Here is a 26483-nt window from a genome sequence, read left to right as displayed (position 1 = left end):
GGATCTCTATTTTTGCACTGAAAATTTCGTGCTTCGGTTGAGCGTTAAATTTAGTTTTTTTGAGTTTGTTAACTGTCCCAGTAAGGCGAATACTCATAACTTACTAACCTACGGAAGACGAATTGCTTATCACACTGGTTATTGCAAGCTTATTAGAGGCCATAACCTTTTTATAGGTTCAGGCATTGAGAATAAAGAAAATGTCTGTGCATGTTTGCTTCACCACATAACACAGCGCCCAAAAAATCAAAATCAAAATGTACACGGAAACAAGATCATGAATGTGTGCACACGCTATACGTGTGTGTGCGTGTGCGCGCGTGTGCGTGCGTTTGAGGGGCGCGCGCGCATTGCGGATGAGAGTTTGCGCATGCGTGTTCGGGCATGTGAATGCGCTTTAGGCATATTTTTTATTGTAAATAGGCAGGATGTTATACATAGTCTTTAGGAATAGTGACGAAAAGGGGGGGGGGGGGGATCCCCAGCAGTTTCTCTAGGCGATTCAGTTTGATGGTTCTTTTAATAACTGATTACCATACAGTTGTTTGGTGTACCACTAGATTGTATCAAAATCGAAGCCTTTCCCATTCGACTGCTAATATCCAAAATCTGTGCTCTTAAGGGCGGTGAAGAAGTAAAGATTTAAGTTTACATCCATTTTTTGGCACTCCCTATTTGATCTTAAGGTCCTAATCAGCGAACACAAGAGGCGCATGTCGTAGTGCTAGGAAAAACCAGGATATATATGTATGCAGATTTATTGATGCATAATTTGGCAGCTTTCTCTGTACAATTCATTAGTTCTACCTAACAAGAGCGCAGCGCCGCTGTCGACTTTGCAGAGTTGGGAGCATTTGCTTATGATTCGGTAAAAAGCTTAATACTGTCGTTGTACGCGAAAAAATAAAAACGAAAATTTCGAAAACAAGTAAAAGTGAAAAAAAAATTGATTTTAAAAGCTCGCATAACATTTGCGGCTCAGGATAATCGTAGCTGTTTCGAATCAAAAGCATTCTTGTTACACAAATCATGGTTGTCACTCGTGTCCTTTGCTGCCTCCTTTTGATAGCAGCCTTTTCCTATACCGAGTGAGTTCGACTTTGGGCGCCACCTTCTTAGCCAAACTTTCTTTGCTTTTACACAAACAGCACTCTGAAATGACGTTTACTTAAAAGGCGCATCCTTTCTCTTTCAAGCTAGTTTAACCGATTTTTTTTCATGTCAAACTTTACAACAGAAACTAACCAATAAGAACCGTAACACGCGATCAGATCGTCATTAGTTCTCCATTGTATATGTTACGCATAAGAATTTAGCTTTAATGAAACAAACATAGGTCATGATATAGATTCTACATGACCAGAAAGAAATCTCTAATGTACGAGTCTTTCGCCTTCATCATTTTAGGTTACACCTGCGCACTTCTCAGCGACTTAACAAGACTCTGCCACAAAACATTCTTTTTAAGGTGCCTTGTCAATGTACTCGGCGCGAATACTCTCAGCAGCGATTATTTCTCGGTTAAGGTGTGAACTGGAAGTGAAGAATATTAACGTGGAGCATGCTATTTCATTTGAAGCTCTAAAAACATTGCACCGAATATATGTGACGGGAAGAATATTTTTCTTTGCATTCCACTTTACATTTCTCAAAGCTTTGTGAATATAGAACATGTAGCACGCTATTTCATATTAGGGTATAAAACAATGCGGCGAATATACGTTACGGGAAGAATATTTTTCCTGCGTTCCGCTTCACTTTTGTTTAAAATTTGTCGGGGCTCATGTACGGTTTGCGCAAAGAGGAAAATTAAGCCAACAACCCGGTGAAAATAAAGGAAAACAATAAAGCCGATAACAGGACACAGCGTAAGCGAAAGCGCATTTCTCTGAACTGACCAATTTTTTGCATTGGAGGGCGGTTATTCTGCCTAAACATCAGTCTAGAGATGACTGCCAAGACGTAGAGATCTTCCTGAAAACTCTGGCTTACGACACGGCCAGAAAAAGCAGCAATTTTCAGGCTGGGGCAATGGAAGATCAATTTGGAAAGGATTTGATTATCGCTTGCTTCCGTGACATTCGAAAACTTTTCAGTTTTATCGGCTTTGAAGACTGATGTGTTTGATTTACATGCTTCGGCTTCAGAAAAAAAGATTATAACACCAAACAGTGACGTACAGTGTTTGCCAAGAATATACACCTTCAAGAGGTTTGCTTCCAAGTCTTGTAGCGGGGCTCTTAAGCCCATCTGACAGTATTAAGCTTGGCCTGGTTGAGGTCTTTAGCTCATATCGCCTTCGTGACATTAGGGTCTCGATGTATGCAGGAGGAGCCTCACTGCGGGGCTCTGAAGCTGACCCCTTGGGCTGTACAATTTTTATAGTTGGCAGCCTAGCACTCTGTGTAGAACTGCTGGGCTTTTACTCGGCTTTGAGAAATGTGTTCCAAAATTGCCTTAAAATAAAGAGAGGGAGCAATTTAAGTCGCAGCCATGTTACATACAACTTTACGGCTCTTTTTATCAAGCCAGGTATCAGCCTAAATGGCGGAATACATGACCGCGTACTAAGCAAGCATGGGCAGAAGAATACGTTTCTGAGCTAGTCGTTGGAACATGAAGAGAAATATACAGCTAACAATTAAACACCACACAGGAAGAAAAGACGCACACGAAGCAGACTAACAATTGAGCTTTGTTGCGAAACGGGTGCATAGATGGCACGATGAGGGGAGAAGGAAAACAGAGGGAAAGGTATGCAACGTAACGGTAAGCGAGCAGAAATATTGTGGTGTTTATTTGTCGGCTGTGTTTCTGGTCAAGCGTGGGCAACTTTGAGCGTTTTGGGAGTGAGCGCAGGTGTTGCGTTGGCATAAAGAACGAATGGAACTCGAAGCGCGATCTTTCTTTCCCTAGCGATCACATTTGCTTCTTCATATACAAATCAAAATTCAAATCCACTTTCAGTGACGAACGCGTCGAAAACGCAAGCAGTCACAACCAGACTCTTTCCGCTGACAGAATTGGTCAGTAAATATATGCCTAGAGAATTCAAATCTGTAGTGGCAGGTAAGCCATAGCTTGCTTTGCCGCCGGAAATTTTGCGGTCGTTATGTAACAAGTATTAGCCGTCTCGCAAGCCTCAAACCTCGGACGACGCCTAACCTACCCTGAAGAGTGGAATGCTTTAGAACAATGCGGAACGTTCTTCAGCGGTGTAGGGAGGCTACCCGGCTGGCGACCCAAACGAAACTCGTTAGAACACGCTTCACCACGTACTTTTTCCTTTTAAGCAAAACTGCTTTTCTTTCCATGTCACCACTGCACCGGCCATTAGTGCTTTTTCGTGCCACCAAACGGCGACGCCGGCTTTTCTGGAGAACGGACCCTCTTTAGCTTGCGCATGATCCTGCGTAATCCACTTTGCATTTGGTCGTTTGCATTACCCTCTCTAGAGGTTCGGTCTATGGTTGATTCTTTGCTATTATAGTACACATGTAATGTCACTGCCGTCTCGACCAGTCAGATAAATTCATGACACCGGACATCGGCGAGGCGTATGTGTAAAAGCAGCTCTAATGCTTTCGCATTAAAAACGCTCAAGCCTAATTTGTGATTTTCCTGCTTTTTCAGTAGTGGAAGATAAATGATGTAAGCTGTAGAAACGTAAATGTGATGTTCTTTTTTCTGCCAGTCACAACCTCAAAAAAAATTCTGCTTAGAAATTGTGACTATCCATAGGACACATGCCCCCCTCATCGCACCATCTATGCACGCGTTTCGCACCAACAAACCTCAGTTGTTGGTCAGCCTGGTGTGCGTCTTTACTTCCTGTGTGGTGTTTATTTGTCGCCTCTATTTCTGGTCATGTTCCACCAACTAGCTCAGAACCGAATTCTGCCCATGCTTGTTTAGTACGCGGTCACGTATCCCGCCATTTAGGCTGATACATGGCTTCATAAAAACAGCAGTAAAGTAGTATATAATGTGGCTGGGTAATCAAATTTCTCCTTCTAATAATTTGAAGGCAATATTTTGTAACCAATTTCTCAACACCTAGTAAAAGCCCAGCAGTTCTGCGCAAAGTGCTAGATTGCATTTTAATGGTCACTTTAATTTCTTTCTTCACAGGGGAGGATTTCCTCCTGAATATCAACTGCCCGGTTATGTTCGGTTTTGCCCACGTAGGGTATGTGCAGTTATTTTTTAAATTTCGTGCTCATAGTGGGATCGAGAAAAAACAGAGATTGCTGCCAGAATACTTTTTTTTCTGTAATTGCGGAAAAACTGTGCTGCTTAAACTGACTTGAGAAGATTTAAATACCGGTATAAGGGTACTCTGGTGCGCCACAAGCCATCAGCAGCGCGAAAGATTTCGGCAGAGACAATCTTTGCCTATTTGCCCCATTGGGACTAAAATAGTGCTTCTTTCGATATTTCATATGTGCAAACACTATAGAGATATTAAGCCATGCAGTGACATTCAGCTCCCTTGGAGATCATTCGAGTCTGCCGCGAAGCAACAGCATATTTGGTGCATCAGAAATATATCTTAGCAGCTTTAATACAGTGAATACTCCGATCTGTGATAATTTTCGGTAGTGTCGCAAAGGTACAACTGGAATACAATAGGCTTACGCGCCCACATTTCTTGCCAAGAAAAGTCAGTCGATACGTTCCATGACATTTTCAGAGAGACCCTGCAGTAAGGTATGCACGGAGTATAACACCATCGTATGAACTTCAGCAGTGGCAAAGAAAATTTAATCACACGGGCTTGGAAAAACCTATTACAGCAAGTCAACAGGCAAGGACAAAGTACTGGCAACGAAACCTTAAATTGACCGAATATTCTGGGCCGACTCCAGCATCGTGTATATATAAAAGTGTGAGACAAATCAAGCGCGGGAATGGAGGTTGAAAAATTACCCCTCCTAAATCTGTTATTGTTATGCCCTGGTAGCTGATTAAAGGCCCTGGAATGTCTTCCTTAAAGCTCTTAGTACGATAGCATTATTTATTTTGTGCACTGAAAGCACTCTTCAGCGCCGAATACCTGGCTTTCAAATAGCTGTTTGTACGCGGGCGGCGGCTTCAGCACCCGCATGCCGATTTTATATTTTTCCCGTGTGTGGTGCTGCTCCTCTTGCGGAAGACAGTACGTGAGGAGGCTACATACAGAGCACAGCAGATATCGATCGAGTTTACTGCGCCGGCTACCAGGTGCAAACAACTGTTGAGCATGTGTAAGCAGTGCATTTAGGATGCATTTCTTAAGAAATCGACCTGAAGTTCTTAAGGTAGAATGAATAAGGTCTAAGTGGGTTCCCTGGGACAGCAAACAAACCCCAGTGGGGCACCAAGTGGATCACTGAAGACAGCGAGAGGGAGAGAGTGAAACCAATGCTCGCCGTCCGAAGCTCTAGATTTCGTTCTAGATCTGAGTGACACGTTGTTTATAGGTTCCGTTGCACCAGTAATCCACCCCTCTAGGGTGTTGGCCGCGCGCGCACTCCGCCCTCCCACTAAGGGCACTTCTCCTGCAACGACGTGGCGACCACGTGCCAGTGGCTACGTGAACGCGAAAGAGTTTCGGTGGGTGGCATCTTCCTCGCAGCCTCCGGACTGTGGGCGGAACGGCTAAGTGCCACCTGATTTATGGGTTAAAGATGGGCGGCAGTCGGCCACATTGTGGGCTTCCAATCACTGGATCGAGGCTGTAACCCGAGCTGATTGGGCAGCCGTGCAGCGCTGAGGGTACTTTTGGCTCCGCGCAGTTATCTGCGTCGTAGCTGGGAGCGCCTGACCCCGAAGACACCATGCTGAAAGCAAAGCCACCGTGTCTGTTCCCGGGATAGCTGCAGACAAAAATAGCGCAGCTGTCCGGGACTTTCTTACTATTCAAAACCCTTCGGTCAATACTAGCGATCACCTCACACTGATTAGGGTGATGAGACAATCAAGCTGAGCTCGAATAATTTATGTAGCGCAGATTTTAGGGGCCCATTCTTTGCTTCGTTGTCTTCGGCGTAACCAGCAGAGCTATAACCAAGTGAATTGCGCGGCGAAGATAGTGAAAGTAAGGATATGAGGAAGGAAGGGCGAAAGTAAGAAAGCGTACGAGGGGGTATCAGTCAGTGGAAGTAATGCGGAATAATAGAGTCGAAACATTAGGAGGAGTGTACGAGAGCGGGGGGCGGGGGAGGGGGAAGGGGGGTGCAGGCGAGAAGTGTCATGCTTGCGTTGGCTGTTCCATAATAACTTCCAAAACACGTTTACAGATAGCCATCATGCCTAGAACAGGCTCCGCAACCATATGATCAAGAGCAAATGCGTTGTATGCGGTAGCAGGCGAATACCTCAGCAACACCTCCGTTCCTGGCGGCAATCTTTAGAGGGTGTGCGAAAAAGGACGCCCTGCTTTGTCCAAGGTAGTCGACTGAAATTGAAATTTGGTTTTCAGGGACGGAAATGACGAAATAGCTGTCTCACATACATAGGTGGACATCTGAACAGCGCGGTAAGGGAAGGAATAAAGGAGTGAGTGAGAGAAGACAGGAAGAGAGAGGTGCCGTAGTGGGAGTCTCCGCCCTAATTTCGTTCACCTGGGGAATTTTTACGAGCATTGATATCGCACAGCACACGGGCGCCTTTTGCTTTTCGTCTCGATCGAAACGCGGTCCCCGCGTTGCACAAAAATCTGGGCCCCTTAACTGTCGCATAGATCCGTGGCTGATTATGTTCGATGTGATTGCAATCTGCCACAAAGCTCATCAACACAAGCATGCCATGAATCGGCTGTCGAACTGTCAACCAGCATATTGATGGATGCCTATGGGGGCCGTGTGTGCAGTACATGCTGTTTACCATTTGAATAGACACGTATTGCTCTTAATGTGTAAGCAACGCGCTTCATGGCCCTCACATTCGTGGCCCGCACAGCTTAAGTGTCGTCCAAGTATTCCGTCTCAGTATATCGCAAAGTCAAGCTATGCATTGGCATAGCTTGACTTTGTCGGCACCACTTTTAAAAACGTTAAATGCTTTGAACCCACTTTGCCAGCGGGCCGCGACTAGAGCAGTAAAAAACTCGGTGGCGAACCTAAACGACCCTAGGCGAAACTTTCATTTAATCTGCTGCTACGTACGTGCTTCGCTGCGGCTGGAACAGCACATGCGTCCTGAACAGCGTCTCTAGAATGTGTTACGCCCCTTATTGCGCATGCGTGGGCAGTGTAGCTCATCGCTGCGTCGGTATTAAACACACACGCTTCGCAGCAACGACTTCAGCCCATGCGAAGGCTGCAGAAAGTCAACCCCAAATCTCACGGTGCCCCCGCCTCCCCCTCCCCACCCCAAAGAAAAGATATATAGAAAATTGAAAGAATAGACTCATCGGAGCATCCATGCCCGCCAAAGCTATTCCTTAGTCGCCGTGGCGGGTCTGTCAGCAAAGAGCGGGACAGTAGCAGAACAATAGGAGAAGGTGCTAGCATGCACTGTTCGGCAGAGGCACCGTATACTGCATACTGGCGCTATACACGAATACAGGCGAAGAAATCGAGCGTGGTGGCCAATTTAGAAAAGCTTTTGATGGTTCCTCAAGACGTGATTGCAGGTATTAGCATCAAAGAGGTGTCCATGAACGCCGTACACATTTCCCTGCCTTTCATATACTCTCGAAGGCGAGATGAATTTTCAGTTACGTACGTAGGTCGACATGGTAGGGATGAAACTCCTATACGCAGCTCTTATCGACTTATCTGCCGCTCCGCGTCTTGAGCCTCCGTTTGGCGGGACGTTGTGTAGCAGCATTCGCAGCCTTACACAGCAGGAGCAGCACCAGCTGCCGAAGATGATGACACCGAGGTGCAGCTAAATTCAACTCCCTCCTTGTGCCTGGATTTCTTTTGTAGCCTGGATTTCTGTTTTTTTTTTGGAAAATAGAGAATTTTACTGCTGCCAAAATGGTGTTTCCTCAAGGAGATTTCCAAAGACAAGAGGTGTACCGTAAGGATCAGTTCTCTCACCTGTTCTTTTTAACATTTTTCTAAGCTCAATTCCATGCATTCAAAATGTGAAAACTTATGTTTGCCCCTACAGTATTGCATTTGTTGCATTAGCAGGTGACATCCACACTCTATATCGAACCCTGCAAAATTACCTCAATGTTCTTGACAACTGGTTAGGAAGAATTCATCTGTCCCTTAAAGTGAAGAAATACGCATTGTTAGTATTTCCAGTTTCTGTTCCTGTAAATATCCTAGAAATAGCATAATACCTCAAGTTCACACGGTGAAGCATCTCGGAGTAATATACGACTCTGCTCTTTTCTCGCGGCCACACATTGAGCAACTTTCTGCAAAAGGAGTTCGGGCCATTGCCATCCTGCGTAGGCTTCGTAGTGCTAGCTCAGGCATGAGTAGGCATACACTTCTGATGATTTATAAAATGTACGTCCGCCCAATTTTAGAGTTCGGGTGTGTTTTATTCTCAGGAGCTCCTGCCTATAAACTTCGCCCTCTTGTGCTGTTGGAGCGTGAGGCGTTGCGCCTTTGTCTTGGGCTTCCAAAATATGTCGCCAATGCTGTTCTGCACATTGAGGCGCGAATGCCATCGTTGTCAGCTAGGTTTCGCCTTTTAATAGTTCAAATATTTTTAAAATTGTGCGACTCACCGCTTCACGCTTCCAGTATAATATTTCTTAGTCAACCTTCCGCCTTTTTTAGTGCTGCCTGGTCTCGTTTTCATACCCCGCAGATATGTTATGTGCATTCCCTCCTTGATCCCATAAATATTCATTTCACAGATGTCCGCCAATTGTATAACAACTCATCATCTGTCCAGATTGAATTCGATGAGATTTTCCCATCGAATGCAAAGCTGCAGCCCTTCCCACTTCTTCAGGGTCTGTTGCAGGACCACCTAAGGTCCTTTCCCTCTCATGTTCTTATTGCTACCTATGCCACGCAGGATAGCGAGAAGGCGGGTGTGGGAATTTTTTAGCCTTCACTGGATTGGTCTTTTTCTCTCAATCTTCCGGACTTCACTCCTATTTTTCTTTCTGAATTATTAGCAGTAATCTTAGCCTTACGAAAATTAGAAACTATCGCTTCCCAGGCTGTGGTTATGACAGGCTCTGTCCATTTGCTCTTCCTTATCCTGACCCACTGAGTCTCGGCCATTACGCCTCTTTAAGTTCCTGATTCTGTTCCATCTAAATTCGGTAAGGTTGGTTTGGGTACCAGGTCACATGGGTTTTCACTTAAATGATGTTGCAGATTCCTTAGCAAGAGGCCCTCTGCGGCCCAATTGTTGCTGTCCTGCCAACGTGTGCATATACAGCTGCGGTGAGGTTTCGCAGCTACACAATATTTCAGGAATTTGCTGCCTCGGCTCTTACATCATCTCCCGAATATCAGCATCTTCTGCATCCTTGGAGTAGCAAAGACTGGCGCTCACGCTGACTAGAGGTCTCTTTCACGCGTTTGCGTTGCCGGGTTCCCCTTCTAAATTTCTACCTTCAAAGATCTGGCCTGGCGGCTTCCCAATTGTGCCCTTTTTGTGCCGAACCTTAGACAATAGATCACTTCCTGCTGTTCTGCCGCCGCTTCTCTCATTTGAGGAAGCGTCTTTTGCAAATTCCATTTCATCAACTGGGCTTGCCTGTGTCCTCCGCGGTTGTTCTTTCCATTGGGGCTTCTTTGCTTGGACGAGGCGACAGGAGTGTGCGCTCTGCTGTGCAAAATGTTCTTCAAGAAACGCAGCGCCTCCCATTCTAATTTCTTCTTCCCGCTCTCAGCCAGTACGACATTGAAACATTACAGGCATTGTATACTACTATGCACATTAAGCCATTGTCCCGTCTTCTATCTCCAAGTTAACAGGACCCCTGTCCTTCCGTCTTCCAATCTATCAGGCTACATCCTATTACCACTCCTTTTCCCGTCAAACCTTTCCTGTATCCAGCAATTAACCGCCTGTGTCTTGCCACTCCCCCGTAGTGGGTATGTGCCAGCAACGTCTGAGGCTTTCTTTCCTTCCTTCCTTCCTTCCTTCCTTCCTTCCTTCCTTCCTTCCTTCCTTCCTTCCTTCCTTCCTTCCTTCCTTCCTTCCTTCCTTCTTTCCTTCCTTCCTTCTTTCCTTCCTTCCTTCCTTCCTTCCTTCCTTCCTTCCTTCCTTCCTTCCTTCCTTCCTTCCTGCCTTCCTCGTGCCGGCGTCACGCGTCGTTCGGCATCACAAAATCATATGTTCTAGCACTTCAGCTAGTAAATCAATCATTTCCTTCATCATTCGGGCCTCATACTAATTGGTGAGGCAAACTGGTGACAGGAGACGTCTGCTGGAACACCCCTCCTACCATGGCCAACGCCGACAACTCCTCCGCCATTCCTTTGTCTGACACTTCTGCACCGTCTCTGCGCTTGTCCTTCGCCTTCCCCAGTTCATCTTCATCGCGGCTGATCCTCGGCTCTGGCTCGCTCATGTGAACAGGTAGTTCACTATTGGCCGCATCACCTCCGAGACGCATAAGTTCCATCACGTCGCTGCGACGCTACCGCCTGAGATTGCCGCCGAAGTCTGAGAACTCATAATTCCACCCGCCTTGGCCACGTTTGACACGTTGGCTGCTAAGCTCATCAAGCGAACAGGCGTCTCGGAACATCGCAGTGTGAAGTAGCTGATTTTCTCCCAAGCGCTAGGGGACCGCAAACCTACACAGTTGCTGCGGCTGCTCCAGCAGCCCCTGGGCGACAAGGCTTCCACCTTCGACCAAACCTTCCTTCCTGAGTTTTTCCTTCAGCGGTTGCCGTCGTCGGACCGCATGGTGCTCGTGCCCGTCCAGGGGTTGTCTTTGGAGAAGCTCGCTGAGCTGGCGTGTTCCGTCTCAGACGTTTCCAACTCCACAGTTTCTCTCGGCGCAGTATCGCAAGCCTCCCACCCCGCCATCATCTCTTCCCTCCAGCGTGGACCTTCAGAGCCTGCGTGACGACTTCCACGCCCAGGTCACACGTCTCTCCTACCAAATCGCTGCACTGTTGACTTCGCGCGTCCTCTCACCTTTCCGTCTCCAGACCTCACCTCGCCGACGTAAAGCTACAGCACATCTTCAAGCCAGCGAGTGCTGGTATTACCGCACCTTTGGCGAAGTAGCGCCACGGTGGGCACACTCCCTGTCGCTTCCAGGGAAACTTCCCTCGACACCACTAGAAGCGGCAAGTGGTGTCACCCCGGAGACCAGCCGCTTATTCCCTATTCCAGGCCACATCTCCGACCTCCGTTTCCTCGTGGAAACCGGGGCAGGGCTGAGCGGCCTCCTCTGCGGCATTACATCATCACCTTATAGTTGCACTGGCCCATCGCAACAAGCCGAGAACCTCACCCCCATCGCTATATAGAGAGAACATGCTCTCACACTCAATTTGGGCCTCCGACGCCTGTTTCGATGGGTTTTCCTCGTCGCGGACGTACGCTACCCAACTCTCGGAGAAGATTTACTGCGCCACTACAGTCGGCTGGTCAACATGCACAAGTGTCTCGTGGGCGCCGCGACGAAACTCTCTGTTCAGGGCCTCTGTCGCCGAGAACCGCTTGCCATTATACCCAGCCCTCACCAGTCGGCCTACGAGATCCTCCTGGATGAATACGTTTGTCTGCTCCGACCCTCCAACTTCTTACTGCCCGTCAAACACCACGTCACTCATCACATTGTGACCACTGTCCCGCCCAGGCACGCTCGAGCCCGTCGCCTTGCTCCAGACCGTTTGCAAATCGCCCGCAACGAGTTCGAACACTTGCTGGAGCTCGCCCTTTTCCGACCGTCATCTAGCCCATGGGCGTCCCCTCACAGATGGTACCGAAAAAAATCCCTATGGGACTGGCGGCCCTGTGGCGATTACCGTGCCCTCAACAACGACACCGCTCCGGGCCGTTATCCCCTACCTCAAATCTCGGATTTTACCGCAGCGCTGCATGGCGCCGCAATTTTCTATAAAAAAGATCTCGTCAAAGCCTACCACAAAATCCCCTTAGAACCATCCGACGTACCAAAAACTTCAATCATTGCACCATTCGGCCTCCATAACTCTGGCCAGACATTTCAACGCTTTGTGGACACAGTAACACGGGGTATAACTTTCTGCATGGCCCACATCGATGACCTCCTCGTATTCAGCTGCGACACGAAGCAGCACTTGCAACACCTCCGGAAGCTTTTCCAACGTCTCTCTGATAACGGCCTTATCATCAATAGAGCAAACTGTGAATTCGGGAAGCCGGAGCTCGATTTCCTTGATCACCCTGTCAGCCGCTCTGGCATCCGGCCTCTTCCGTCAAAAATTCAGTGGGGCACTTTGTTGACGTGGAGTGCGGTGATGCGAAAGTCTTTAGCGCTGTGTTGCTGCTTGTGTCACTGATATTTGGTTAAGATGTTACGCGTTTGCCCGCATTCTTAGACTCCATTGAAGCGAGCGCTAGGAGGGAGGTTGGCGGCACCACTCTCGGTCGACCACTACAAAGCGTCTGGCGCGGGCGCGGCGTTTGTGTCGGTGGCGCCACCTCGCGCATGCGCAACACAGCTCTGAGATCAGCCGCGCTCAGAGGCCTGAGCGTCACAAACGGATGGACGGACGAACGCAGCATGAAGCATTAAAGGCTTTCGCCTTCAAAGTAAAGACCAGTCAAGACTTTTCGCAGCGTGCGTCAATCCGCAAGTCCCGTGAATTTCTCGGGCTTATAAATTTTTATCATCGTTTCATCCCTCACTGCGCCGCATTCATCAAACCGTTGACAGACATGCTTCAAGGCAAGAAAACTAACTCCGCATAACTGACGTGGCCTTCCGCTCCTATGGATTCTTTCCAGGCCGTCAAAGCGACACCATGCTGCCTCGCCCTCGTTGCCCATCTGCGTCCTTATGCACCCCCACGCATCGTGACCGACGCCTCCGACTCCTGGCTTGGAGCCGTGCTACACCAGTTCGTGGATGGTGCTTGGAGCCCTCTATCTTTTTTCTCCCGCAAATTTCCCGGTGCCGAAAGCCGCTAGAGTACTTTCGGTCGTGAACTTCTTGCCATGTATTTCAAGCACCTCCTAGAAGGTCAGCAGTCGAAATCGTCAACTACCACAAACCACTCACTTCTGCCTTCAAATCGGGGAACGGTAAATTCTCGCCCCGTGAAATTCGTCACCTTTCATACGTGGCGGAATCCACGACAGACATCTGACATGCGCAAGATTTTGGCAATGACCTGGAAGATGCACAGTCACGTGTTACTGCTTCCCTCGCCTCTGCTGCTCAATCAATGAACCTCGACTTTGCCGCCGTCGAAAAAGCGCAGCAACATGACTTGGAAGTTATGGACCTTCGCAAGGGCCCTGGTTCGCTGGTTCTCCGTGAAATTCTCCTCCCTTTCTGTCCTGTCCCCATCATCAGCGACACTTAAGCCGGCAATCCGTGCCCTTTGGTCCCCTCTGCCATTCATCGTATTGTCTTCGACGCCCTCCACGGCGTGTCCCATCCCGGAATTCGCTCCCTGCAGCATCTCCTCACAGAACGTTACGTCTGGCCCGGCATCAATAAGGACATGGACGCTTGGGCGCGTGCGTGCCTGGCTTGCCAGCAGTCAAACTCAACGGCACACAACATCTCCCTTCGGCTCATTTCCTCCGCCATCAGCCCGTTGTGACAACGTCCACATCAGCATCTTGGGCCCCTGGCCACGTTCCGCTGGGTGTTCATACCTTCATACTTGCATCGATCGGTTTACTCGCTGGCCCGAAGCGTTTTCTCTGCCTGACGCAATCAATGACACTATCGCCAGAACCTTCGCCGCCGGCTGGGTCTCACGGTACGGGGTTCCATCGACCATCACCAGTGACCATGGCGCCAAGTTTGAATCGTCACTTTTTAAAAACCTTAGTACTATACATAACACCTACAATGAACTGAAAGAAGCCCATTTAATGGCTCAAACAGCGTGATTAGCCAATTCCAGAACTGGCAGGAGTATTCTTACCAGGCTCGGAATTAACTTTCAACCTACGAATAACGATGCTAAAGTAGACTTACCCCGCGCCTATAGGACGGCCCTACTAATCAAACCACTCCCCAAAAACATGCACCCCTTACACCATGAGGGTAGAAGACAAGCACGAGCCAAAGCCTTACATAAGAAATACAGACAGTGCGCTGCAACACTTTATGTAGATGCGGCAGAATACAAAAATACCAATGCCTTTGCAGTTGTGGTTGTGAACGAGAATGGTGACCACATCGTCTCGGCGACAATCAAAACGAAATCCTCTGAAACGGCAGAAGAGGCGGCTATAGCCCTCGCCCTAGCACATACCCAAGGGAGCATCATCCTCAGCGATTCCAAAATGGGTATCAATAATTTCGCTAAAGGGCGAATTACAAACACCTCCCTTAGAATCCTTAACGCAACCAAATTCTCACCAAATTATTCCGAATTGATATGGGTCCCAGCCCATTCGGGGAATCCGGGGAACGAGGCAGCCCACAATAAAGCCCGAGGTTTCGTCGACCGGGCAGTGGATGAGTCTGGCTCCCTGAATTTCACGAAGGACTCAATGATCACATATCATGATCTCACCAATCATTTTAAACTAGAGAGGAGAATTTTCCCCCCCTCCAGACAAAAGGCTTACTAAAGAACAAGAGGTTACGTGGCGTCGTCTACAGACGAGATCGATACGCACCCCATCACTCCTCGCGCACATTTATCCAGATCTTTACAACCCAAACTGCAAACACTGTGGCCAACGTGCTACCTACGATCACATCCTGTGGGACTGCAAAATAGAGCCACCTCCGGGTGATCTAGTTACAGCTCCTTCTCTCGAGCGGTGGGAGACCGTGCTGGCTAGCTCTGACCCCAGAACGCAAGTTTTGGCGGTGGAGTGGGCTGACAAAGTCGTCGAGGGCTATGTACTCTCGACCACTTAACGCGACCTCTTGCCAAGCTGTTCCCGGCGAATAAAATGTTTTACAATCAATAGTACTATACTTGGAACTTCCTGATTTAAAAATACTGCTTACCATCGCATCGCCAACGGCATGATCGAACGTTTTCATCTTTCGCTAAAAACATCCCTCAAAGCCCGACTGGACACCACCCACTGGACTGCTTCCCTACCACTGGTTCTGCACAGCATCCGTGCTGCACTGAAAAAAGGTCGATCTTCGTTGCACTCCGGCAGAACGTGTCTGCGGCTCACCCCTGCGTCTTCCAGGTGAATTTTTCGAATCCAACGATTCGTCTACAAGTCCCCACCCTACAGATTACGTGACGCAGCTCCGCCATTTTTTCCTTCGTCTCTGACGCCAGTCTCGCCCATCCTCACTTGTTCCATCCGAACTAGCGACTTGCACACACCTTTGTTCGCCGAAACTCGGTCCGACAACTGACTCAGCGCCCCTACGACGGCCCTTTTCGTGTCCTCGAAAGAACATCGAAGTTCTTCATCGTCTACATTCATGGGCGCAATGACACCATTTCAATCGATTACACAGAGCCAGCCTCGCCCACTGAACCTACATATGTGGTTTCTCTGCCTCAAACGGCCGGATGCCATCCTCCGCAATCTTTCCCTGCCACTCCTCAGAAGCGGCAGCTGTCCTTCCGGCTCCCAGCTTCACCGCACTCCTTCACTAATGGGGGCCCTGCTGTAGCAGCAGCCGCGGCCTTGCGCAGCAGGAGCAACACCATCCGCCAAAGATGATGATGCTGAAGTGCAGCTAAATTGAGCTCCCTCCTCGTCCGACGTGACGCGCCGTTCGGCTGCACGCTATGATACGTTCTAGCACTTCAGCCAGTAAATCAATCATTTCCTTCTTCATGCCGGCCTCATACTGATTGGTGCGACAGTTCTGCCTGCTCTTCAGGAGTCTCCGACGCATGGTTAGCACTTCGAGCTTTACTCTTACGCTCATGGGCGTCTTTACGCCAAGCAAAGATTTCGGGGTCGTCTGAAGCAGCTTTTCGTAGCCGACGAAGATGCCGCGCGCAGTACATGCGCTCACCGCCAGCTTCTGTACTCATAGAGCACCACATTAGAGATGCGCATACCGTCAGGACTTTTACTTTGAAAGCTCCATAGCTAGGCGCAACTGCAGCACTAGCGGAAAAGCACTGATGGTTGCATGGTAACGGTGCATGTACGGCAGTGAGGCATCACGTCATGCATCCGTGCAGCGCTGGAGACCGGCGCGGCGAAGCGGCGAACACCTGTGGAAAGTCACAGCTGGTTGCCATGGTAACTCGCGCATGCGCTGTTCTGGCTGCGGCTGAGCACGCGAATCGCAGCTCAGACTATGTAGTGTAGCTCTCGCTACAAAATCAGCCACAGTGAAACCCCAGCGGCAAAAATTAACTTCGCAAGATTATCGCAGGTGTGTTTGCTATCCTTCAGGGCACGGCCGAAGAGTAAATTTTGCAAACCAAATGGACTAACACAAGGGCTGATTGCTTCGATGGCGTTAAGAGAATGACACGTCGTTTGACTGGCTTCTATGTTTACTCATGGTCGCCCACTATCGTCAGCGTTATAATCACTCCTTTCCAACTCTCATGGCAAGGATACCACTAATCTTGGTTGCCTGGTGTGCCAAGTATATAGCGCTCGAGACGATCCTCGCTTATTTCAGGCGCACCGTGACCTCAAAGAAAAAGCCAAATAATCTTTAAGCTTTTAGGTGGCAGTGCCAGCCCGGGAAAGCGATACACCGTCTGTACGGTAGAAAGGGTCTTATGGAATGAAAAAGTGTGGCTATCATAAATGACGCCCTAGCATAGAAAAAAAAGGGGGAGGATACTTAAGCCCCCCCTTTACGGGTATGACGAGACAGCGACTCCTCTTGCCCACGGAGACACGGTCACTATTTCTTTTTTCACAATCACAATTATTATCTGGAAAACCACAAGGCGTGCATGCAAAGCCTCGCATTAACCAATTCTTACTAACGCCCCTGCGTGGCGTACCGGTAGCGTGTTTGACTGGTGCCTCGATGGACAGGGGTTTCCGACGCGCCGCTGGTGTTGCTCGCGCCATCTCTTTATCCTCTTGGAACAGCGGCCAGTCCTGCTAGTCAGCATTTTTTGTCGCGCCGACGGCAACGCAAAAGCGGATTTTCTGCGGCATGGTGATGTTGTCCATTCGCGTAATATTCACGTCATGACTTATTGAGCTGAGAATTGATATAAATATAAGAGTGCATATACGCAGCCTTTGTAGCAAAAAGTGAAATCAAAACAGTGAAATTTTGAGGAATTACGTTAGGTTTAACCTTAGCGAATGAAGGCAAGATGGAACGAACAAAATCTTGGTCTATGCAGATTCAGTTAAGAAAATCAGTTTACGAAATTTAAAGGGATACGGCGGCAGCGGCTGACGCAGGGCTGAGCTGAGTAGAAACACTCAAGACAGGAATTCATATCTGGGACCTGTGTTAATCTTGCTGCAGGTGTTTGCGATATTGAGTGGTGGAAACGGGCATGAGCCATCTTGTGAAATAAGTGCAAACAATTTTGTGGCACATCCGGTTGGGCGTCTTGTGCAAAAGCATGTTGAGGACAACGTTTATGCAAAGCAAATATTGAAGATAAGAACAGAGAGTGGAGTCCTTGGTCAAGGAACGCGGTAGATTTAGCTGTCTTTTCTCTTTCGATCCAATCTAGGTGGCGGTCTGGGTTTTATCTAGATATTTTGCAGTTCTACTGCATGTTAATAAGATGAGGAGTAGTTGTGATAGTCTTAATTGGTTCCCGATCCCACTCAGTGTCTTTGAGCACAGCGAGGTCTCCATATTCAGGCCAGTTTAGCATGCATCATGTGGAGAAGATTTCGTGCAGTCTTTTGCGGTGAGGAAAAATGCTAGCCTGGAGCTGATTTACTGTAGTTTCCTGTTCCTTCGTAAGTAATTTGCGGCTCGCCGGCCAGGTGACGTAGACTCTGTAAATATACAACTTTGGCCATCTTGCACTCGAGCTCTAAACCTTTCTGGCAGACTCTGGAGGCTTTGTGAATATAAATAACGTAAAAATATAAGAACTGCACCCAGCACGTAAGGAGGGTGGTCAACACGAGCTATCATAATTTTCCAAGATTTTCAAAACACGTTGCTTTATTTTGTCAAGATTTAATGAACGGGTTGAGATACAGGCTGCAAAGGAAACAGTATGCGCTTCATTCTCATTTCAATGACGGACAAGCGTACGCGAAGCCTTTTTTTAGAATAAGACGAATATTTCAAAGATTCGTTTGTTTTTCTCGAAATTTCATTAAGACGATTGGCAATTCATCATCGATGCTCCCAGCTTCAAATCAGCGCAATGTAGCACAACTGAACTTTGATTTGCTCCTCTGGCAAGCACAGCCTCGCTTACCAAGGCCGTGGTCTTCGGATTTTCTATCTGTAACCTGGAGTTCACCGCTCATGTGAGTGCTTGAACAATTTCATACTGATATGTGTTTTTTTTATCTTTCTAGTGTGGTCCCTTCGACTGGAAAAAAATTTGCTTCCCAGGCTGCACGTGCCGCAAAAACCTCTTAATTGGTGACGGCCCTTTGTTCTGCGTCGCAAACAGCTCTCCGCGTCCGCCATTTCTACAATAGCTCGAAGCAAATAAAACAGTAGAAATGATACCTATGTGGTTGCTATAAATGTTGGTGAATTAAAAGAAATAAAGAACTTAAGTGTGACTACAAGGTGTTTTCAAAGCAGCTACGCATCTGACGGCTGAATTTAACCCCTCATTGTGCACTACAGTATTTACCGCTCGATTTAATCCAAACGCCATAATATTTAATCTGAGTGCCATTCAATTTAACCTAGGTGCCACAGAAATTAATCAAAGCGCCAAAGCATTTTATCCAAATGCCAGCGAATTTAATCGTCATGCATTCTCACACTGGAGCCCTCAAACATAAAACGCGGTCTACAAATCCCAGATGTGTTATCGATGAGTTGTTAGTGACGAAGCATTAGACACCCAATGAGCAAGAAATAATAACTTTTTCTAATCATAACAAATTAATCATAACATACCACATCAACCGAAGTACAGGGTGAGCGCGAATCATATTGCAGATATGCATCGGCGGTGTCCTGCAACTCGCATCATCATGTCACACCTTTGTTATCCTGATGAGATGAGCCACTCACTCTAAAGCTATGAATGAGATAAACTCCCTGTAATCAGCTGATAGTCCACTCACATGACTTCGCATCACTTGCAAACTGTCGTCCCACATTCTCAACCAAAGTCATGAGGGGTATAGAACGAAACGTTATGTCGAATGTAACGACGCTATCACTTCGACACACCTTTAGCTAGCACATTCAGTGTGTTCCTACATGACACTAATAAACTGCACAAAGATGTGCAATTCTTCCCGCTTTATAAAGTAACGCGACTTTCAGGAAAGGGGAGGCACTTTCGCGACCCAACAACATTGGTATCGGATTTCCCTGGACAATATGGTTATCATTTGCACACGGCTATTTCGTTTTGTCCACACTCCGGTCTCACGCGACTTGCGGTATCATTCACCACATCAAGTCACTATTGCAATGTTAACGCTATCGCTAACTCTAAACGCTTTCGCTGCGTCATTACAAGTTGTGACGTCACAAGGAGCCTACTTTGATCATGACGGGACGTTATGGCAACCCTGCAGTGGGTTGCAAGTGATTCGAAGTCATGTGAGTGGACTATCCGCTGATCACAGGGAGTTTATCTTAGTAATAACCTTAGAGTGAATCGCTCATCTTATCAGGATAACAAAGGTGTGACATGATGATGCGAGTTGCAGGACACCGCCGATGCATATCTGCAATATGCTTCGCGCTCATCCTGTACTTCGGTTGATGTGGTTGGTGGTATAAATACCCGGCCCTTATTTGTTCTGATTAAGAAAAGTTGTTATTACTTGCTTATTGGGGGTCTAATGCTTCGGCAGTAACAACTCATCGATAACGCGTCTGGGATTTGTGGACCGCGTTTTAAGTTTGCTGGGTCCCGTGTGAGAATGCATGAGGATTAAATTGGCTGGCGTTTGGATTAAATGCTTTGGCGCTTGGATTAATTTCTGTGGCACCTGGAATAAATTGAATGGCGCTAAGATTAAATATTTTGGCGTTTGGAATAAATTGAGCGGGAAATACTGTAGTTTTCTCCGTCACGAATTCATGCCGTTGTTGTTGTGGCGACAGAAGGAAGCATGAAAAGTAAAGTGGACGGGCCTGCCGACAGGCATTTGGTTAAAGATGTGAGAGAAAAGATTGAAACTACAGACGCGCATCGCAACAACTGCCTCATAATTAACTGCCTACAACATCTCCCCTGATAGAAAAGCAACCTTTTGGGAGGAATGACGCAACGTCCAAATATGGTGTGCCGGTGGGAGGCGTCAGCGCAGGTTGTTTGTGAATATTCTTGATAAACTGAAGTCCCAGAGGGAGATTCCTCGTAAGAGGCTTCAGCGCAGGTTGTTTGGGAATGTTCTTGAGAAACTGAAATCCCAGGGAGAGATCCGTCTCATACGACGTCTTGGTGGTCTCTCTCCTCTTTCGCAGGCTTGAGAAAAGGGATAAGATGGGTTCGATTTCGCCGTGTAGTGCTGTTTCCAGCGTCAACTATATATGGTCTAAGCTCGCTTGCGGGCGGCACTCCGTTCGCTTTTCGCTTTAAGTATAGAACCCAGACTTCATCTCCTTCCAGAAGGGTCGGAAGTTTCCGTACGCCATGTCGTCTATCATAAAATCTTCGCTGCTGTTCGCGGTTCTAGGTTTCAAAATTCCCAAGTTTAGTGGCGTCTGGCAAACGGGGAACAAGCCTTCCGGGAGTCAGAGGAATCTTTGTCCGCAACCGCCTCCCCATGAATTGTTCAGAGGGCTGTATTCATTTTTGAGTGAAGTTGACCTGTAGGACAAGAGGGTCAGGTACGGGTCTTGGGTCTTCTTCATTGGAGTTTTGATGATTTTTACCGCAGCCTCAGCGAGTCCGTCTCTCTGAGGGTATTGTGGACTTGATATGACCCTGATTTGTCGCGGAGACCGGAAGCCGTGTAGAAACGCTCGAACCGCTTCCTCCATTTCGGCCAGTCAGCAGGAGTCGTGAAGCAGAAGACCTCGGGCGGTTGAATGACGAAGGACGCCATGTACTGGCTGCGTAGTCCAGGCCGTAGACGCTGCTATGACGTGTGTACCGTTGATGCGTATCCGAGCGAGAGGAAGCAGCCCCGGCTGGGCTTTCTGTTACAATTCCGTTACTTCTGACACCATGTTGGGTTGAGAAAAACGAGTGCGTTGAGGCGCCAACTGGACAGCTTTATTCCATCCCAGCGAATGCCGGCACGAGCGCAAAATGCGCGCCAGCCGCCGCGGGCCACACGGGCGCCCCGGCGCGCAGCCAAGCCAAGCCACGCAGATGGCCTAGGCACTGTATGTGGGTACTGCCTACAACAGTGGCTAGCGTCTTTAAGTATGGAGGGGAGGACGGGTCAAAGGAACGAAAGCCGGGATGCGAAACGCGTCATGCGAAAGGCGTGGGGAAGGGGGAGAACGGGGGGCGGTTAAGGCTTTGAGTCACGTTGTCGCACCGTGGGGAGGCGGTCAATGGCGACTTTTTTTCTTTGAGTTGCAGAGCGGCGTCTCTGGGTATATAATGGGGGCAGCCTTCCTTTTGTGCGGTTGACGTTGTTCGGGATGGTTTGGATGTGCCAGGATTCGAGAAGGAGCCTTTTCTGGTAATTGTTTCGATTCCGAGGATGCTGGTTCGCCGAAGTTGATTCCGTGGTCAGTGTCTTCGGAATGTTCGGCTACAGGGTTGCGCTTTCTTGCGAAGCTGCGGGCGTAGTTTTTATGTTGCTGAATTGTATCTTTGAGATTTTCTTTCTTTTGAGATCCTTTTTTGAAAGAGGCAAGCCGGCTTCGAAACATTGCGATTCAAATTAAAATTTTTGGTTGGGGTTGTGCAGTTTCTTATAAATCTTGAAACGCAACCAGACAAGTAAATCTGTCAAAATGTTCAGTTTTCAACAACTGCCTCCGAATAAGCGACAACGCCAGCGGTAACCCATACACCAGTGGCCCCAGCCCCCCCTGGTCTTCCCGTGTCCATCCGCGAGGGAGATCGTTCATGCCGTATCTCTCACTTATCCTTCCACGCCATGCTCTACGCCATGCATAAGTGCAGAAGGTACTGCCACAGTGACTGTCAAAAGTTCTCATTTTCTGTTTCCTGTAAGTGTTAGTTGACAATATCGTGAATTAGAGATTCGCCAACCACGCCGGAATTACAATTATAACCTGAAGTAATGATGTTGCGAACGGCGATACAAATGGTGAAACAACGAGTACTGTTGAAACACTAGGCTGAAGAGCGAGGTGCAGCTTACAGCACGTGCGCCCAGCTGGCGCACGGTACGCGGCCAGTGACTGTAGGCCTTGCCATCCACAGAAGAATTAAGATGATATGGCTCTAGATGGCGCCACATGCCGCCGATGTGGGTGCACGTACGCCGCGTCGGGACCAATGAGCGTGTGCGCACTGGTGGTGCAGTAGACCTCTCCATGTTTCGAAACAATGTGACGAAAAGAATCACGCTCAAGGCGACGCGCCGAAAGAAGACATGCTAGGTTATTGGCAAAAGCAGCCTTTCCGGTCTGGTCTGCCTGCTGTGCGGATCATCGCGAGCTCTCTGAGGACGCGTATTTTCTGACTAGAATTGTGCATTAATTGTATTTAAATAAGACCTAAGTACGCGACACTACAGCGCTCGGGCCTCGTAGCGACTGACAAGTAGAAAAGCAATTTTAAGTGTGCGGCAAACGTGCACTTCAGAGATATTTGTGAACGCCTAGTCAGAAGAAGCCTGTCCCGTTCAGCTCACACGCACTGAAAACCTACCTGGGACCTGTAAAATACATATAACCTCTCAGTGAAAGGACATCTTGGCAAGGGGGTTATTTCAGACTTCGCCACCAGTTAACGCCCTTCATAGAAGCGCAGGTGGGTGCTCGTGAGCGAAGACCGCAGCGCACGCAAGAACACGGTGCTTGGCAGGCGGAGTTTTATCTCAAGAATTGAACTTCATAATTTCTCTCGTTTAGGTTACGTTCCGACTGACGAACGCATCATATATATATATATATATATATATATATATATATATATATATATATATATATATATATATATATATATATATATATATATATAATTTCTAGAACGTGCACATCTTCTAGACTAACAGCAGTGCGGCACCATTACGATGAGCATTGCCATAACCAGCTGCACGCAAAATAGCGGCGTAATTAAGCGTGTTTTTACAAGACCGCATAATATTCATGCAGAGCGCACTATCTATTAAAAACCGCAATGACACAAGCGAAACCGCTTTTCGACTCAGATACGACAGCGCTTGTTCTAGTGTGGTATGTTACGATTTCTGGTAGAAATGCGCCTGTACTTCACGGCAAAAGTCCTGGCATACCCCTGCGAGCAGTTTCCTGACAGAAGTTAGTTTCTTCAACAACATCGGCCGCACTGCTTTAAACTATGAATGCTAATCCAGATGTTCTTTCGAGTACTTCCAGTGGTCAAATGCTATCGAGGCTTTTTAGCGCTCGATCGGTCATGATTTCAGTACAGTTTGTTTGGGACGATGATAAATTAAACTAAGTGCTTGCATGCTCATACAAAAAATACATCGGCGCACGAGCATATCTGCTTACAATCAAATGGTCGCCCCAGATCCTTACAGCGCTTGAATTTGATCACTTTTGCACTTTGCACGTCTCCTAAATCCCGTTTTTTTTTTTGTTAGTCGCTATTCGAGAAAAGGAAGGAATATATGCGGCTGGTCTTCTTTCATTGATTCGCGCATTTCACCGCGCAAAAGCTCGACAGCACTTAGAAAAAAATTAGCTGCGGTTTAACTACCGCCGAACCTGGTCAGAGAGCGAAATCTGCGGTGTATCGGGCAAGTAGATGCGGCTGGGAGTTAGTAACGTTGAGTGCGTTCCGCCCACTGGATAGGCAGAGCAGCCACCCTGCCACCCTGGCAGGTTGAGTTAAATGAATGGTTGGTCGCGAGAGGTTGGTCAAACTATAAACGCTGCGACCTATACTACCAACCTCTACAAGCGAATCGAAACGTCAAAGGTCCAAATGAAAGGTCAAGTGGTGTGACGCCATGCCGAACCACATCATATGGTAAGTCCTATAGCCACACTTGGCCTCTAGCTCACTTGAAGGTCAACCAGCAGCGCACGCCGAAATCAGCTTTACCAATCGTAGTGAAGGTTTCGCTTCAAATCACAGAAAACTCACTACACGAGACCAAAGCTACTGCACCACGCAGCTGGCAGCAAATTGTTTTGCCAACCACTCCAAGCCACGCCCGTCGCCTCTCTTTCGAAACGTCATCCATTACGCAGGCAGGGAGGGGTCTATTAGTCTGTCACCCGGTACTCGAGATGGGAGGACCATTTTGACTCCCTTCTGAAAGCTTCACTCGCTGTCTTGCTATGACGTAACGCAATATCATCGACATGACGCGCAGTACTCAATGGCTACTCCTGCCGATCGCCGACAGCGCATTCGTCTTCAGAAGCCACGGGCGAGATCTTAAGTCGCAGAAAAGAACCGACAGCCCGATAATCTATGGACACAAAACATTGCTCAACAGACCTGCATTCCTGCAGTGAGCTTGCTTAGGCAGAGAGCTTGTTTAGTATTGCACTTCTGCGTTTTGCTGTAAAAAGAACCATAGCACATTTACGAATGTGTTACACGAACGTGTCAGCATTAACTGTGGGGAGCAACAAACAGTTTTTCTGACATGCCGTCTTTTTAAAGCGAGAGCTGTTAAGAAACCTCTCCGGGGTTACGCGTCGGTTTAGTAGCACCAGTAATAAAGCTTCAGAGTGCGACGATTGTTTCTCTATTTGGAGAGAAACCTGTAGTGCTTTTCTGCGCGGGATGGGGGTTGGCAGGGGCCTCAGTATTTTCTCGGGCAGCGCTTTTCAGGAGCCGTCTGGACAGCATTCGCTCTCTGTTCGACTAGACACTTGTTTGTGGATCTGACGACCGGCATACAGGCAGCCTTCAGAGCACGACGCTCAGCTTTGGCCCCTATTGGGTTTAGCAACGCGAGATGTTTCAGGTGGCTGCTGGAAGCTTTTCATAAATTCGGCGGTTGGTAGCGCAGGTATGCATGACGCCACGACATCCATTCACTTCAGAATGTTTATATTATCGTAATGTTAAAGCGTTTTGCTCTATCTGCTTGCGAACATGTGGTTTGTGTGAATACGAAAAAGCGAGCACGTTTACCGAGCAGCTAATCACGGGCCTCGCCGTCGGCTCCACCACTCAGCAAGGATAGAAGGAAAGTTCACTTTCACAACTACAGTTGTAGTAAAGAAAAACTCTGCTAAATGATTTCTCAATGTCAGCAAAAGCGCTGTCTATGTATGGCGTGATCGTTGGGATTTAAATTTGCTGGTTGCAAAGTATAACCGCTTTCTGTACGATAGAGACCGTAGCTGCAAATTGACAAGTGGTAGCATAATGATTAACGCTAAAATGAGCGATGGAAAGGCGTAGCGGATAACTCTACTTTACCACTTACTAGTTGATACAAAAATTTTACGCAACATGCATAAAAATGTGCTGCACTTCAAGAGCAGAAGAATGTTTATATTGAGCCCATTGCTCCGTACTGACACGTAAACTTTACAACTGTGCGTTCAATGGCAATTCACAGTCCGGTCACCATGCTATAGGGTACTCACAGTTTGAAAGGAGTAATCATTACGAGAATCAGTTTAGCTTGTGGTTAGTGTTATTAAAGACCAGACACTGTAACAGTGTCTGCATCTTTTGACGAGCACCGGTCTCCTTTTCCTGTGGGGTGGTTGGCCCCGAAATAATTTCTCTATTCCTGTGCCCCAGAGAACGCAAAAAGCCTTAGCGCCATGGAATAGAGAGCTTCCGCGTTCGCGAGCTCCGTTAGTAGTGTAACGAGAGCCGGCGGATCTATAGTAAACGGGACCAACGGCAAGAATTCCTGCCTCAGAGCAGCACAGGTGTCCAGCGAACAGGTTGTGTGGCGCGCCTACCTGTCGCCTGTCTGCATTGTCGAAAGCGAGAAGCCATGCTGTAACTATTCTTTAAGCATCTGCCAGCGGCTATTGAACCTGTTGTGTGCGCTGTTCTTCGAGGCGATGGGTATGGCTATATCTGCAGCAGGATAAAGTGAACGCTGAATGAAACAAACGAACCTCAATGGAGGCTCGTCCATATATGGCGGCGGGATAATATAAAGCGTTTATTTTCACACACTCTGTAGAATGAAAGCCCACATTTAGGTACACCGTGGAAGCCTCAAGGCTGTTGAACGCGCAGTCATAACTACAGGTTGATGTCGTAGGCTGCGATTCCTCTTCTGAG

At 47.9% G+C, this 26483-nt stretch overlaps 1 long non-coding RNA gene across 1 annotated transcript; it reads left to right on the top strand.

Annotated features, from left to right (window-relative positions):
* The first annotated feature begins 1009 nt into the window (after positions 1–1009).
* Positions 1010–18599, top strand: LOC144105239 (uncharacterized). The gene is made up of 3 exons (XR_013308731.1): positions 1010–1088; positions 4132–4189; positions 18511–18599. It is a non-coding gene; the product is annotated as an uncharacterized LOC144105239 (long non-coding RNA).
* The last annotated feature ends 7884 nt before the right edge of the window (positions 18600–26483 follow it).

Source organism: Amblyomma americanum, chromosome 9 (assembly GCF_052857255.1).
Source record: "Amblyomma americanum isolate KBUSLIRL-KWMA chromosome 9, ASM5285725v1, whole genome shotgun sequence".
In the NCBI taxonomy this organism is placed as follows: domain Eukaryota; kingdom Metazoa; phylum Arthropoda; class Arachnida; order Ixodida; family Ixodidae; genus Amblyomma; species Amblyomma americanum.
The sequence above is the reverse complement of the archived record's forward strand: the minus strand, read 5'-3'. Positions and strand labels throughout refer to the sequence as shown.